Below are 13,995 nucleotides of genomic sequence, written 5' to 3' on the forward strand. Positions count from 1 at the left end.
GGGAAAATGAAAGGACTGAGAGCAAGAGTATTACAAGTGGCGCCGCACATCAATGGCACACAATGCATGATGCACAGGGATTCCCTTGCCAGTAAAAGGCTTGAACGAGAACTTAAACATGTTTTTGACACTGCAGTTAAACTTGCTAAATATATAAAAACACGTCCACTCAATATTACACTGTTTGTCTATCTGTGTAATGAACTGGGATTAGAGTATAAGATACTACTGTTCCATACCAAAGTCCGATGGCTCTAGCGGGTAAATGTGCTCCGCCGCCTATATAAACTGCAGGACGAGGTGCAGCTTTTTCTGATGAAGCATGGATCCCAGCTCGCCGACCACCTGAATGACCCTGATTGGATAGCAGGGCTGGCGTATTTGTCTTGCATATTTGAAAAATTGAATGGACTTAATCTTGCAGTACAAGATAAAAACATTAACATCCTGTAAATAAATGAAAAAAATTTGGCCATTCAAGAGGAAACTAGAGCATTGGTCAGGGCGAGTGAGCGTGCAGAATCTCAATTTTCCTTGTATTCTGGTTGAATTTGATTTCTTAAATTACTATAAAATAATTTCATCTTTGTATTTGAGTCCTCCATATATGTGTGTCAATGTATGAAATGTATAAAAGAAGAAGTACTCTATTTTGAAATAAGTAATATTAAATAGATACAGCCTAATATCTTAAAAAGATATATTTTAGTTGACGAAATATTAAATAGCTACAGCCTAATATCTTAAAAAGATATATTTTAGTTGACGAAATATTAAAACTAAACATGAGAGTAGGTCAGACTAGAGGTGGACACAGAAACTCAGTACAAACTATCAGGAGCTTCTGCTCTGCTCAAGAAGCTGCGGCGCTGATCTCAGAGCAACTTTGACCTGAGATACTCTGTGTTTTCACAGTTTCAATTGTTAAGAAGTAGTCACTCACTCATTAGGTGCTTTACGTGAACGAGATCTGATCTTGTAGTACGTTGGTGAAGTGAGCGGTGCCCCTTAATCTGTGTGTGCGCACGCTGTATGGGAGATCAGACACGTAGGTGCGCACGTATAGTGCATGTGGGTGGCTGTGCACAACATTACAGAACACTTTCAGTGTCGTTGGGTGTCGCCAGTCTCTGAGACCTTTATTTTGGGGGTTGTAGGCTGAAAAGTTTGGGAACCCCTGTCCTACAGTATATTATTCTATTGATTCCAATTCTACTTTTTTATTTAATATTATATTCACCAATTTTTGTCTATTACTTTTGTATAATATACAAACGGAGATAAATTATATGTTCTATTATAATCATAATAGAGCAAGCAGAATTTACCATTTATGGGTATCATAACTGTTTATAAAAGTATTCTACTTAAGTTATGTAATGAGTTTTTTTATGTATATAAAAAGAACCCTACATTTTATTAAAAATGCAATGCCATTAAACGATGCATATTTAATGAAATAATTTCTCAAATATTTATAATTAATTTTAAGTAACTTCCATATTAGTATGTATACATAATTGTGTTGTGGAAGCAATAATGGAGATATTGAATAAAGTATGTATAAGAAAAATAGATGGTTTTGTAGTAATTATTTACTTACAGTACATAAACAGAGTTCTCGCGATAAATTTATACAAGAAATTACGTATAATTTAACGTCATCAAAAGCAACAATGTTGATTATAATACAATATATTTTTCTAATGGAAGTTATGCACATTGAACTTAATCTTGATTCATTTTAATCACCCTTGTTTTCAGTTAAAAGCTTTTGAATATCTTATAATTGACATTAATTGATAGAAGTGTATAAAATATGATTTCTTGAGTAGTTATATGCTTTTGTCTTCGTTGGACTCCAAGTAGAATTGAAAATGGAGAAAAAAGCCATTCCTTATTAGATACGGAGTAAGAGTTGTGTGTATTTCTTTCCTATCACACCTGATCTAATAAAAAGTCATGACAGCTTAGCTACTCTTCTCCAAAATATTTTTTAAATTCTTTGAGTTACTTTGTTAATTTGGACTGTTTTTTTTTCCAGCAAATTTTATACAACTCTATTAATTGTGCGTTTTAGCTCATCAATCAATATTGGGTTCTGAATTTTGTCTTTTCTTGGTTAGTGGGATTTCTGTTAAACTCTTTCTGATTTATCATCAGGGGCTCAAAAAATATAAAAATTTAAGATTGTGATCTTTTTGTAATTGCTACCTGAAAATATATTTTGCTGTCATCATTATTTTTTTTATTCGTGAAGAGAGAAGAAAAGTATAAATGATCACTAGTATGTGAAAGAGGTAGAGTAACTCTGAGCATTTGTAGTTGAGTTATAAATGTAAGTCCTTGTTGGCTCAGAGAAGAATGAAGGATCGGCATTCCTGTAATTCACGCACATATTATTAACAGAAACGGAGTGTTTTTTTGTCTATTTCCTTCATCTCATAGCTTTTCGAAGCTAAATTAATGAAACGTCATAATAGGGTTGTGTAAATTGTCTGAATCATCGTGAAAAAACATTTAAATAAATCATATGATTGTAATCTGCAAGATATTAGTGTTTTTAATAATTATTTATCCCTATTTTGAAAATTCAAACGTATTAGCGAGTGAGGAGAACTATATTTTATTCATTGATCTTTTTTAGTAGATATGTCGTCTATCAAGGTTCACATACGTTGTCAACTATGATACTGTTCTTTTTGATTGACACTTACAAGGATTTAGCCAATATTCACATCTTTGGTTATGACAGCTAATCTGCTTTTCTCCCAAACATTTTTTAAATTGTCAGAATGACTTCTTTAATCTTCGGTTTCTTTTTTTTAACTTCCTGGTTTTTATATTATTTAAACCTCTGCTCATCAAGAGCATTTAAATGATTGGGGAAGAGTGTTTGACGCAGCAAAGTGGCCAAATGCGTCACTTGATTTTTTCTATGCTTTTAAACAATGAGTCATCATTTTATTACAAAGAAAGTTAAAGTTAAGGATCTTTACAAACGTTCACACAAAAAAAAAATATGATGAAACTATCTTTATCCTAATTTAAATTAAAATATATTTGATGTAAATTATTGATGAAAACCTTTTTTATTCATTCAAAATATAAGTGTAATATTTATTATACATTTGCTTTATAACTATTTGCGTTCTTTTTTAAGGATACGCACGACATATGTATTTAAGTATCTACTTAACTTATACAAGCTATACTAATATGAATACAAGGGAAATGGTTCATAATTTTCTTGTTGCCTAACCTTGTTCTAGTAACCTTGTGCAGTGTTGCATTCATTCAGACAAATTGTGACTATTGCAGATTAACTATTTGCTGCTGCGGTATACAATCCATATCATTAGCTTTTAACAAATACAGTTATAACACTATTTTACTTCAATAGCTACATGAACTCGTGTAAAAAACAGTTTTAGTAAACTGTATCATCTCTTAGTTTGCTAAGATATTTATATATCTTTAACTTGTAAGCTTTATTACACAATCCTAACCAGATAGCTCAGTTTACTACTGAATTTAAGATATTTTGCCTTCAAAAATGTAAGAATAAATGCATTGTATAAATTCGGTATGTATTACAGACATAAATAGTTAAAAAAAATGTAAATTTTAGTGACTTCAATATGCTAAAGATGATAACAAAGTTTGAATCTCCTAGCTTCAATATTTGGAGAAGATATCTAATATATAAAGTTAAGTATCTCAGTTTAAACTTGACCAGATAAAAATTTTTTGGACTGGGTCCACGAAATTTATATTTTATCCTTATTAGTGTTGCTCCATGTACCGGTTCTATAGCGTTAACGGAAAACTAATGGATTTTAAACAATACTATATTAAAATGGTATTTAAACAGATACTTACAGCACCGTTACCTCAAATAAAGTGTTGATCCGATAATTATTATAGTACCTTACATATTTCTTACGGTTAAGTCATCCCCAAAATAAATTGTTCTGTCTTACAAAACTTAATCTCCCCACCAACACAAACAAAAAACCTACAGACTCTTTTATAAGATCATCCAAAATACCCATTTTAACATTTGTGTTTTACATTTGCAGTGAACACAAAAGCAAGCTGGAATAATTTAACGAAATATCGTTAATTTATATCGATAAATTATTCTTATTTACCCTTTGGAGGCACTGCAAATAGCGCCAATCAAGCCAAAATTGATTGTCACAATAAAAGAATAATAAATCGATAGATTTAATTTCAAAACCTTTATCGTGGCTAATATAAGTCTCTTAAATCAAGTGAAGGTTTTATACAAGAGCTTATATTTTTTTGGGTATCTTAACTTATCCCATAAGTTTGAATACAAAGTCTATAGTTGGCTCAAATATATCTATAAAATATACTGTTGACTGTTCGTCTATATGAAGTAAAAAATAAACTGAGATTTTCTCCTTGTCTATTTATTTTGTTCAAAACTGTTTCTATGTTAATGCAACAAATTTAATCAAAAAATATCAAAATTCCGATAACAAAATTGGTACTGGAATGGGTGCAAAAATATTGATATATATTCTATATACCTATGTATATTAAAAAATTTTATTTTCTTTATTTTTTTGAATTGTCTAATTCACCGTGTGAAAATCCCTTCTTTTTTATTAAACAATACCATTGCGAGAGGTTAAGTAAAATTAAATGTTTAGATGTAGCTCAAGAGCCTCAAAGTTTTAAAAATTCCTATTTTTTCCAAAAAAACTGACTTCTTCCTCAATTATCGTGAAAAAAGCTCACTTGTACAGGTTAATTTACTCTAAGAATATGCATGTTGTTCTGAGAAAAAAATATTCATAATGTGAATTAAAATGCAAAATAATTTAAGAGAAAACTAATACATATTAAATGTGTTGTGTTGAATGTTTTAATATTTCCCCATTTTCCTCTTCCAAAACAATTTTTTTTTTTGGTTAAATCGTTCTTCAATTCTGGATACGAAATCAGTCCCATTTATCAGTCCTTCATAGGTGTCCCAAATTTCAAGTTGCCCTCTATGAAGGTTCATCGCTCATATGGAGTTTTTTGATTACAATTGAAATTCATTATAAATAGAAATATTCTCGTATTATAATGATTAATTATAGCATATTGTTGCTTCTGAAATATGGAAAAATATTTACTTTTTTGGGGGAAAAAATGAAGAATCAAAATCTCTATGCATGCTTACCACCAAAAAGTTTTTAATTTCAATTTTCTATGTTTCGCCAGTTGTATGTTTTTTGCAATGGGTCAATGATTAGGTAAAAGTATATATTATTTTAGTATATTTCTAATGAAATCTTCACAAACTCTAGAGCGTAATCTGGCATACAGCTTTGAAGCATAAGGGTTAAATCCCCTGTCCCTAAAATATACGAGTTTCTTTACATATAAGTCGTAGTCATGATGTTATTTTGCCTCAACCTACAACTTTTTTTTTCTTCATGTTTATCAGGATCGCAATTATAATGATTTATATGGCGGAAATAGATTCTATAGCACGACATTACCTCATTAACAGAAAAATTTACACAGTATTTATTGTCGACTGTCGATGTTTATGGCTTATTTTCCATTTTAAGTTTTTAAACGTTGATTGGTCGTTGGTCGCTCTTGGTAAGCTGTGTACAATTTCCAATAATTATTGAATAATCATTCCACAGTTGTGAAGTAACGGCTAAATACCAGCTGTTTTTGAGCCTCTTTTTTTCTTTTTGTTTAAAAGATACGATAAAAATAATAATTTGATATAGACGCAAGCAAATTGTGTTACAAGCTCTATCATGAAATCAATTGTAAACTATCAAGGTACCTGTGTATTTTTATCTAGTACTTAAACAAACCGTTATGCATTTTACATTATTATTGAGAACGTTTGATATTTATAATCAACGATTAGTCATAAAAATTGCTGTTTTTCTAGAATGAGAGTCCAAAAATAGATAATAGGTTTTAAAGAGCTTTAAATATTTAATTGAATCCTTCAAAAAGGTTTTAATATTAGATAAGGTATTACAGTAATGTTGCATGGATTATTATACTTTTTTGCTTACTATATTAATGGGTTATCTCCCGAAATACCAGGATCCCGCTTTCCCGGAGTTAATAGGAGTTGTAGACCAACAGGAAATTACCACGAAATAATTATTTTGCTAGGAAATCCGCTATTTAGTTATTACATAACATAAGTTTACTAAATAAGTAAATAGTCCATGTTAAATTATGTTGAATGAAGTATCGAGTTTTTTCGTATGATAGAACTTTACTATAACAACAATCTTATGTATTTCTACTCATTCTTTTCTTTTTATACCCAATGTAAAGATTTATACAAATATTGATATATTCAGGGTGCATAAGTTATTTGTACCGCGAAATTGATTTTTTTTTAAACGCAATTTTCTCTCCAACCAGTTATCAGATTAAAAAAATAAAACCAGACTCTGAAAGCTTGTTAGATTCTAATTGATTTTATTAAATAAAATCACATATAGCTTCAATTAAATTCTCTATACGTGACTGAAAGCGACTGATAAGTTGGTCTTTGGTGTTGCTGGGGGTTCGGTTAGTTTTTTCTATTGATTGTGTCCCATACAAAAAAAATATTCATTGAATTCAGATCTGGCGAGTTTGGAGGCCAAAGTCCAGTGAGATGAAGTCTTTAAAATTGTCTATGAGTCATTTGAGACTTTCTTTTCAGGTGTGGGAGGGAGCCGAGACCTGCTGCCATTTGTTAGGCTCTCCTAAACTTGCAAAAGAACGTCTCACTGAGTCTAAGATTTCGAGTAATTGATATGTTGTCTCTCCAGGTGTATATTCCAAGAAGGGGTCCGTGCCTTTTCCAAATATTTGGGACAGCCAATTCGTCAACTGATCAAATTTTTTTCCAATTAGTGCAAGTTTAAAAAATCTATCTATTAAAAACAAATTAGCTGTTTAATTCCCCACGTTTGCCCAAGAGAGTGCACCAAAGTGGTGGAGTAGATAGCTTGGACACACTCTACAAGTAAATCTTATAATGCACTTTTGATAATTGCAAAAAAAGATAAGGAGTAGGAATCAATCCGAAAAACTCACGATTTATCCATCTGTCTGGTGAATGATTTATATTCTGTTCCATATCTGGACATACGTTGGTATTGGAAATATAATATATATGTTAAAAACAATATAACATTTGGAGTTGAGTCGGATTTGGTTATTGAATTTAAAAAAGTGGACTATTTGGGATAATGATAAAATGAGAATTGCGTACGACTATCTTTAAATATATTATTGTTTCTTCTTAAAGTATATAAGCAAATACTTAAATTTCATAGTATTCCTAATTAACCGATTCCTTCTCAACAACAAATTCTGGGTAATGAGAAATTGATATTTAGCCAGTTTGTGCGTTGATGAAAATAATTCGCTTACATAATCTATTTTTTAACACTACATATATATCTATACTCTAAGTATCGCTCACTAAAACAGTCAAAAAAATATAATCATAATCTACGGATAATGTATTTCTAATCTTATTAGTTTACGAGTATTGTTACGATACCAAAGGTGTTGTTTCGCTTTGGTACGGTTTTGATACTTTTTTTCGAGGAAAAATATAAAATGTTTTTCAAGTTAGTTGGCTTGCTTTTACAATGGTCCCGGAGGAAACTTAGAAAAAAAAACCAACTTAAATCTTAATTTAACTTTTACATGCTGAGTAATATGTCAAAAAGTGTAAAGTGCACCAACTAGCCCGGTTTTAAATAGTATTCACATAAGATTTTTAGTGTCTTGTATTTACTGATGTCAAATAAATATTGGTCATCAAAAATGAGGGGGGGGGGAGGGAAATAAAGGATCCCATTCTTGGGTGCCATAATATTCATCAGTCTTAACCATTCATTAATAAAGGAAAATGATTCTACATAATGTAATGAAAAATTATTTATTTATTCAATGGATTGCTCTTGACACTAAACCATGATTAATCCAAGTGTTTTGTCTTTCATATATATTTATCTCTGCATGTATTTTGATGTACATCATTTATTATAAAAAGTGTATTTATATTACGACAGGGTGGCTGTTCTTATCCCATATTAACAAAATCCGATTTTTCTACAATTTTCAATATATCGATTTTACTTGAATTTGTGGTGCGGCAATATAATGAACAATCTTGAACAAAAATCATAAATTCATATTTATAAAACGTCAATGATACATAGAGAGTCAATGATGGGTTTTGTATTCAAATTTTGTTCGATGAATTAAGAAAGTAAAAGATTGGAGCTATAATATAGAGTCTTATTTGATTTGAGCGGCTTAAATTGGTCTCAATATGCCTTTTAAATGTATCTATTAATTTCTGCAATTTGCATCCTGTCCAAAGGGTTAATGCAAATAATTTGAAAAACATCATTCTTCCTTGCTTTTTTATTGACAAACCACACATTTTGTACTTTGTTCTTTGATTGATGCTAATTTAGCCATTTATCTGAATTTTTGTTTAACAATAAAGACAGTGAAGACTCATTTCAGACCTGATATGAACAATATGATACTCTAAGGCAGTCTCGAGGGCCTTTATATATATATAACATCCAAGATAAATGAATATAAATGCAAAAAAACAAAACTCACCATTTTATGTGTTTAGTTCTGAAGAAACAGTTTTTTTAATAGTAATCACCAAATGTACATCTCATAAAAGTGTTTCATTGTCACCAAACTTCAATATAAATTTGCAGCTTTTTTTCTCCATCTTTTAAAAAGAACGAGTCGTGTGCGTTTTACGAAACAGAGTAGACCAGTGAAATCCTTAGTCTGATTAATTAAATTAAAATTTTACTACTATTTAAAATGTTTAACATAAAATTGCCTACTGACCAACTGATCTTGGGCCCTTTTCTGTTTCTTTTAAAAAACAAATGTTGTGTGATACAAAAAAAGTATCGACGTGTTGTTTATTTCAAAAAGCTATTCATAAATACAAAAGTTTATAACTTTGTTTTATGTACTTTAAGACTAAAGACCACACTTCAGTCTGGTCTAGTTTTATATTTCAATCCTAAAAAATAAGAACGTTCTGTCATTGATCACACCATAAATAGAGTTTTTTTTTCTCATCTTCACCAAAAAAAAAATAAAAAAATAGATTTTTTCTTTACATGATTTAAATTATTTTTATCAGTACAACATCGTTTTAATTAGATTAAGAATTTATTTTGAAACTAAAGACATTTTCTATCCTTAGGAGGATTTGTTATAATAATACTTTTATATATTTAATTAACTTTAGAATACACTTGAAAAAATGTGATAAAGTCTCTCTGATATTCATTTCGATGCATTAAATTACTTTTTATTCATTATAACGTGGATTACTTTGCAAAATGTGTCTGGAATTGCTTGTAAATTATACCTCCTAAAAGTTAAATTCGCAGTCTATATTGATTAAGCTAAAAATATTAACAGTTCCACTTTTCTCAAAAAATTTAAATCCCTAGTACCCCTTCGGGCATGCCCTTTTTAGGCTTTGTTAGTCCAAATTGAATAAAATGGCACATTGTAAAGTTTTTTCTCCTCTGCTCACTGTTTGTCAGATAGCCTGTTGGACATAAAGTTTAAAATTTTATTACCCCGAGTGAAAAATACACAGCCACGGTGGTCCCAAAATTTTGATGTCCCGTACGACTCCGTCATTAATCTAAAGGAAGGAACGGAATGGTACACAAATACCCTCCTATAGAACACAATTTGCCGAATAACGTTATCTTAGATTGCAGCCAGTGACGTTATCAACAATCAACCTTTATCAATTTTTAAAATATTTATGTACATAATTTAGACGTAAATACAGAATAATGGCAAACTACTATACTACTTGAAAAATATTTAAATCTTTTGGAATTTAATTTAATTAGCACAAATGTTTTCCCCAGGGCACTTTAAATTCAGCCTTTTACAGTAACAGTCGTAATTCTCTTTCTTTTTTTATAAATGGAGTGGACCGTACAAAACATATTTTGGTCGATACAACCCAAGGTGATTGTTCTGTGAGTAGAATCTAAAGCGAAAATAAAATTTTGGGTCCTTATCTTCCCTCTGTAATTTAAATTGTAGTAGAATTTTTTTTTTATAGAAAATAAAATTTTAATTTATTTTATTTATATAGGTAATAAAATGTCTATAAAAATAAAATAGTCTATCTGACATTTATGTTTGTTATTTTTTTCAAAAATTTGGTTAGTACTTTTACCAGAATGCTGTTATATACTGAGAAAAAAAAATCTTATTTAAAACAATGTAGCATGTGTTTATAATTAAGTACGGGGCAGGGAAAGTTCCCCACTTATCCCGATAAACAACACTGAACACATACAGGTAGGTCATTAAATTCAAATAATTTTACAGCCGTTAAATTTTTTATGGTCGTTCGAAAAAATATTATTATAGAAAGTAAATTCAATTCAATTCCTTTTGGTTCTCTTTTTCATAAGTTTTGACGTATTAAAGGCAGTGTTGCCCATGTATTTTTTTTCTTTGCTAATAGATTTCCTAATTAAAAATTTATTCTTAGTTCGTTGTTATCCTTTGTGTTTTTGTCTTTTTTTAATGAGAAAAAAGCAAACCCTAAATAATCAGGGCTGGTAATATAATTTGTAAATAGATACACGAAAAGGAATTTCTTAAAAAATTGGATAAATAATAGATAAAAAAAATGCCGCTATAAACTAGGGTAAATACTCAATTACCATTTTACTTTCATAATACCGTAAAATAAATGAGAATGCTTGTATAGTCTTCCTATTAACAGTCTAAATGTATATGATGGGATAATAGAATCCCAGATTTTTTTAAAGACTTTGATGTATCTTACTTTATTTTATCCATGCTTATTAACTCATTATTTTTGTAAGTGAAAGTATCATGATAGTTAAGAATAATTGAGTAAATTCACCAGAGATCAATATTAGTTTCTAAAAAAAGAGTCAACATCCAAACAAATTCTATTTGTTTTTGTCAAACAAAAAAAGTTTATTTGAAAAAAGAAGAAGAATATACTGGGAAAAAAAATGAAATTTAAAAAAAGTAAATAAATAAAAGTACCTATACATTTATCTTTGCATCAGGGGTGGCATTATTGTCAAACACAATTAAACCTGATGGAACGGTCACCAAATTTAAGCGTGTCCCATTTCACATGAAGGAATTAGGTACAAAAACGGTACAAACAAATTATTACATAGCTACCATATATGTTCATAGACGAACATACTTATAATGGTCACTTTTTTAAACTTACAGAGAATGCAGAGTAAAACACAAAGAAAGAATGACCGGTTATAGACGTATATACCTTCTTTTGACGAGTGAATAAATAAAATATGTATTCATGCACATAAATGAGTGTTTTCCCATAAAATTTATATCTTACCCTCCCTTTCTATCTGAGAACAAATCTATTTTCTATAGTTTCAAAATATGTATGCTTAAAAAAAAGAAACCAAACATTAACAAGGTAATCCTAACAATTTGAATCATGTTTTGGAGAGGAGCAGCTTAACTTTAATGACGTTTTATTAAATGAGCTAAAAGCTGCTATGAGAGGATGGAAATAAACTCAAGTCCCTCTATGTATCTTACATGGACATATCGACCCTCAAATCTTCTTCGAGTCAAACGAGGACAAACTTATAACTCCCTAACAAATTGTCAGCCTTACTCTTGGTCTTTCAGGCAATAGTTGTTACTTTTTCCTCTCTTCAATAATAAGATAAGAATAGTAACAGCTTTGGAAAAAAAAAAATTACTTTTCAATTGCTGCTAAAAAAAGTATTACGCTTTCACATTGTTACATTTTTGACAACTTTGATTTTCCCATTACAGTTCTGACATAAATTGTATTATTTTATTTTATTGTTTTATCCACTATTTTCAACATTTTAGTTGTTCCAAAATACATCACCTGTATTAAAAGGTCAGATACAGTTTGCCATGCTTTGCTCCTTAATTCAAGCTTGACTGCATTTTATTTTTATAGATTGGGTTGCCAATAAAAACCTATAGAAACCAGTAGGTAAATAGTTTATGCACTTATTATTGCTCTTTTATGTTATATAATTTTGCTTTGAACAATACGCAACATATTCTTAAAAGAAAAGAGATAAATGAACATACATAATATGTGAGTATACAATTAATTTATGTAAGAACCGAGTTACTTAACACGATTACTTTATGTTGAAAACATTAATTATGCTCTATCTTTTTATATGAAATTATATAAAAGTATTAAAAATAATATTAGCCAAGAACTTTAAAATTATTTAATTATTAAATGAGTATGCAATTATAAGAATTTGTACACCATGTGCTCAAAAACAAAAATGTTTCTTTCATGTTTATAAGTGTTAGACTTGGTCCAACACCAATTTTTTTGCAGGTTTGGCGTTCCGATATTCTTTATAGATTAATCTGGACCAATATTTCGACACCGAAGCTTTTTTTTTTTTCAGTCATATTAAATGATATTTAATAACAAATAACACATATAATGGAGAAAAAGTTAGTCGTTTAATTTTTTTTTTATGAATCATATCTCAGCCATTCATAGTTGTCCCAAGCATATTTATTCATTTGTAGGGCTCTATCGGTCTTAAAAATGAGACATAAAATGGGTTTGGTCGAATTACTGTTAAGGGTCTCTGAAAAAGTCCTAAATTTAAGAGTTCTGTCTAGAAGTCATTGTTTTTACTCTTATTATTGTTAAGTACCAATTATATTAGACTTGTAAAACTATAAGTATATTTCAAGCACGATAATAGTTTGCCATTATTCTTCATTTATGCCTCATCAATTTTTTTTTCATTCTTATAAACATTGGTGAAGATTGATTGATGATCACGTCACTGGCTGATATCTATGACGTCACATATTTAACTTTCATTTATATTATTACTTACATAAAGTATCTAAATATATATGTACGTATGTATATCCAAAGGAATCTTCCCCAAAAAATATGATTTCATCCGGAAGAACAATGTGCTTAGAAGCTTTCAATCACCCATATTTGTATTAAATTTCTAACGTTTTATCATTTTATATTAATTCTAAAATATTCATGGTTATTTTACAGCCTTCTTAACATATTTAGTAGGTTATATCGGTTATTTTTGGGCTCTCGCAATTTGAAAAAAACACTGAAGTACGACTGAAATTACTTCTTAAATCATCTTATGAAGGGTAATTTCAAATGATCAAACAAGTTGATATACTGAATAGATATTGTTCTTTTGAGTGTAGATATCTATTTATGAATTAATAAAATCCAGACAATGTTAAGAAAATTAATTTTTTTAAATTCAAGTTTAGTGCTTTGTGACTTCAATCGCTTTTACTATCATTATTTTTATGCCAATGACGTCGAACGCTCAATAGTTGTTCCAAACACCATATTGCTAATAACAGGGCCATTAGCAGTTTTTAACATATCAAGCAGTAATGTTTGATAAAATGTGCTTTATATCATTTTTTTTTGTAATTACAAGACATTTTTTTGATTAAAAACAAATAACCCATGTAAATTTATCTACAAACTAAATTATTCAAAACTTTTAAATACGCTTTTTCTGAATGTCCATAATTACATATTCTGAGATCATTTATTAATTATGGCTTGAGGGATCTGGATGACAATAACGTTAATATAATTTTTGTCGTAATTTTATTTTGAGTGTAATAAAAAAAGTACTCCTAAAGCTAGGTCGATAGAAAAACCTTTATTAAATGTTAAGAGTGACCTAGTAAAGAATATAACTGTAGGAGAACTCGTGGTTGCAGTGAATATTCGTGCTATTTTAATTTCACCGGTGGCAAGATGTGTAGCGTTCGAATTGAAGATCCTTAGGGCGATCGAGGGTGATTGGGACTGGTCCTCTGGTATCATTAGACATCATTCATCAAACACATCAAGGGCTTTGCAGAAAA

The 13,995-nt window shown here is 29.6% G+C and overlaps 1 protein-coding gene across 26 annotated transcripts in view; it reads left to right on the plus strand.

The window, feature by feature from the left end:
- The window catches only part of LOC121114935 (KCNQ potassium channel), a 579,520-nt gene that overhangs the window by 311,364 nt on the left and 254,161 nt on the right, over positions 1–13,995 (plus strand). The window lies entirely within an intron of this gene.

The sequence above is a fragment of the Lepeophtheirus salmonis genome, chromosome 3 (genome assembly GCF_016086655.4).
Source record: "Lepeophtheirus salmonis chromosome 3, UVic_Lsal_1.4, whole genome shotgun sequence".
Taxonomy (NCBI): Eukaryota; Metazoa; Arthropoda; class Copepoda; order Siphonostomatoida; family Caligidae; genus Lepeophtheirus; species Lepeophtheirus salmonis.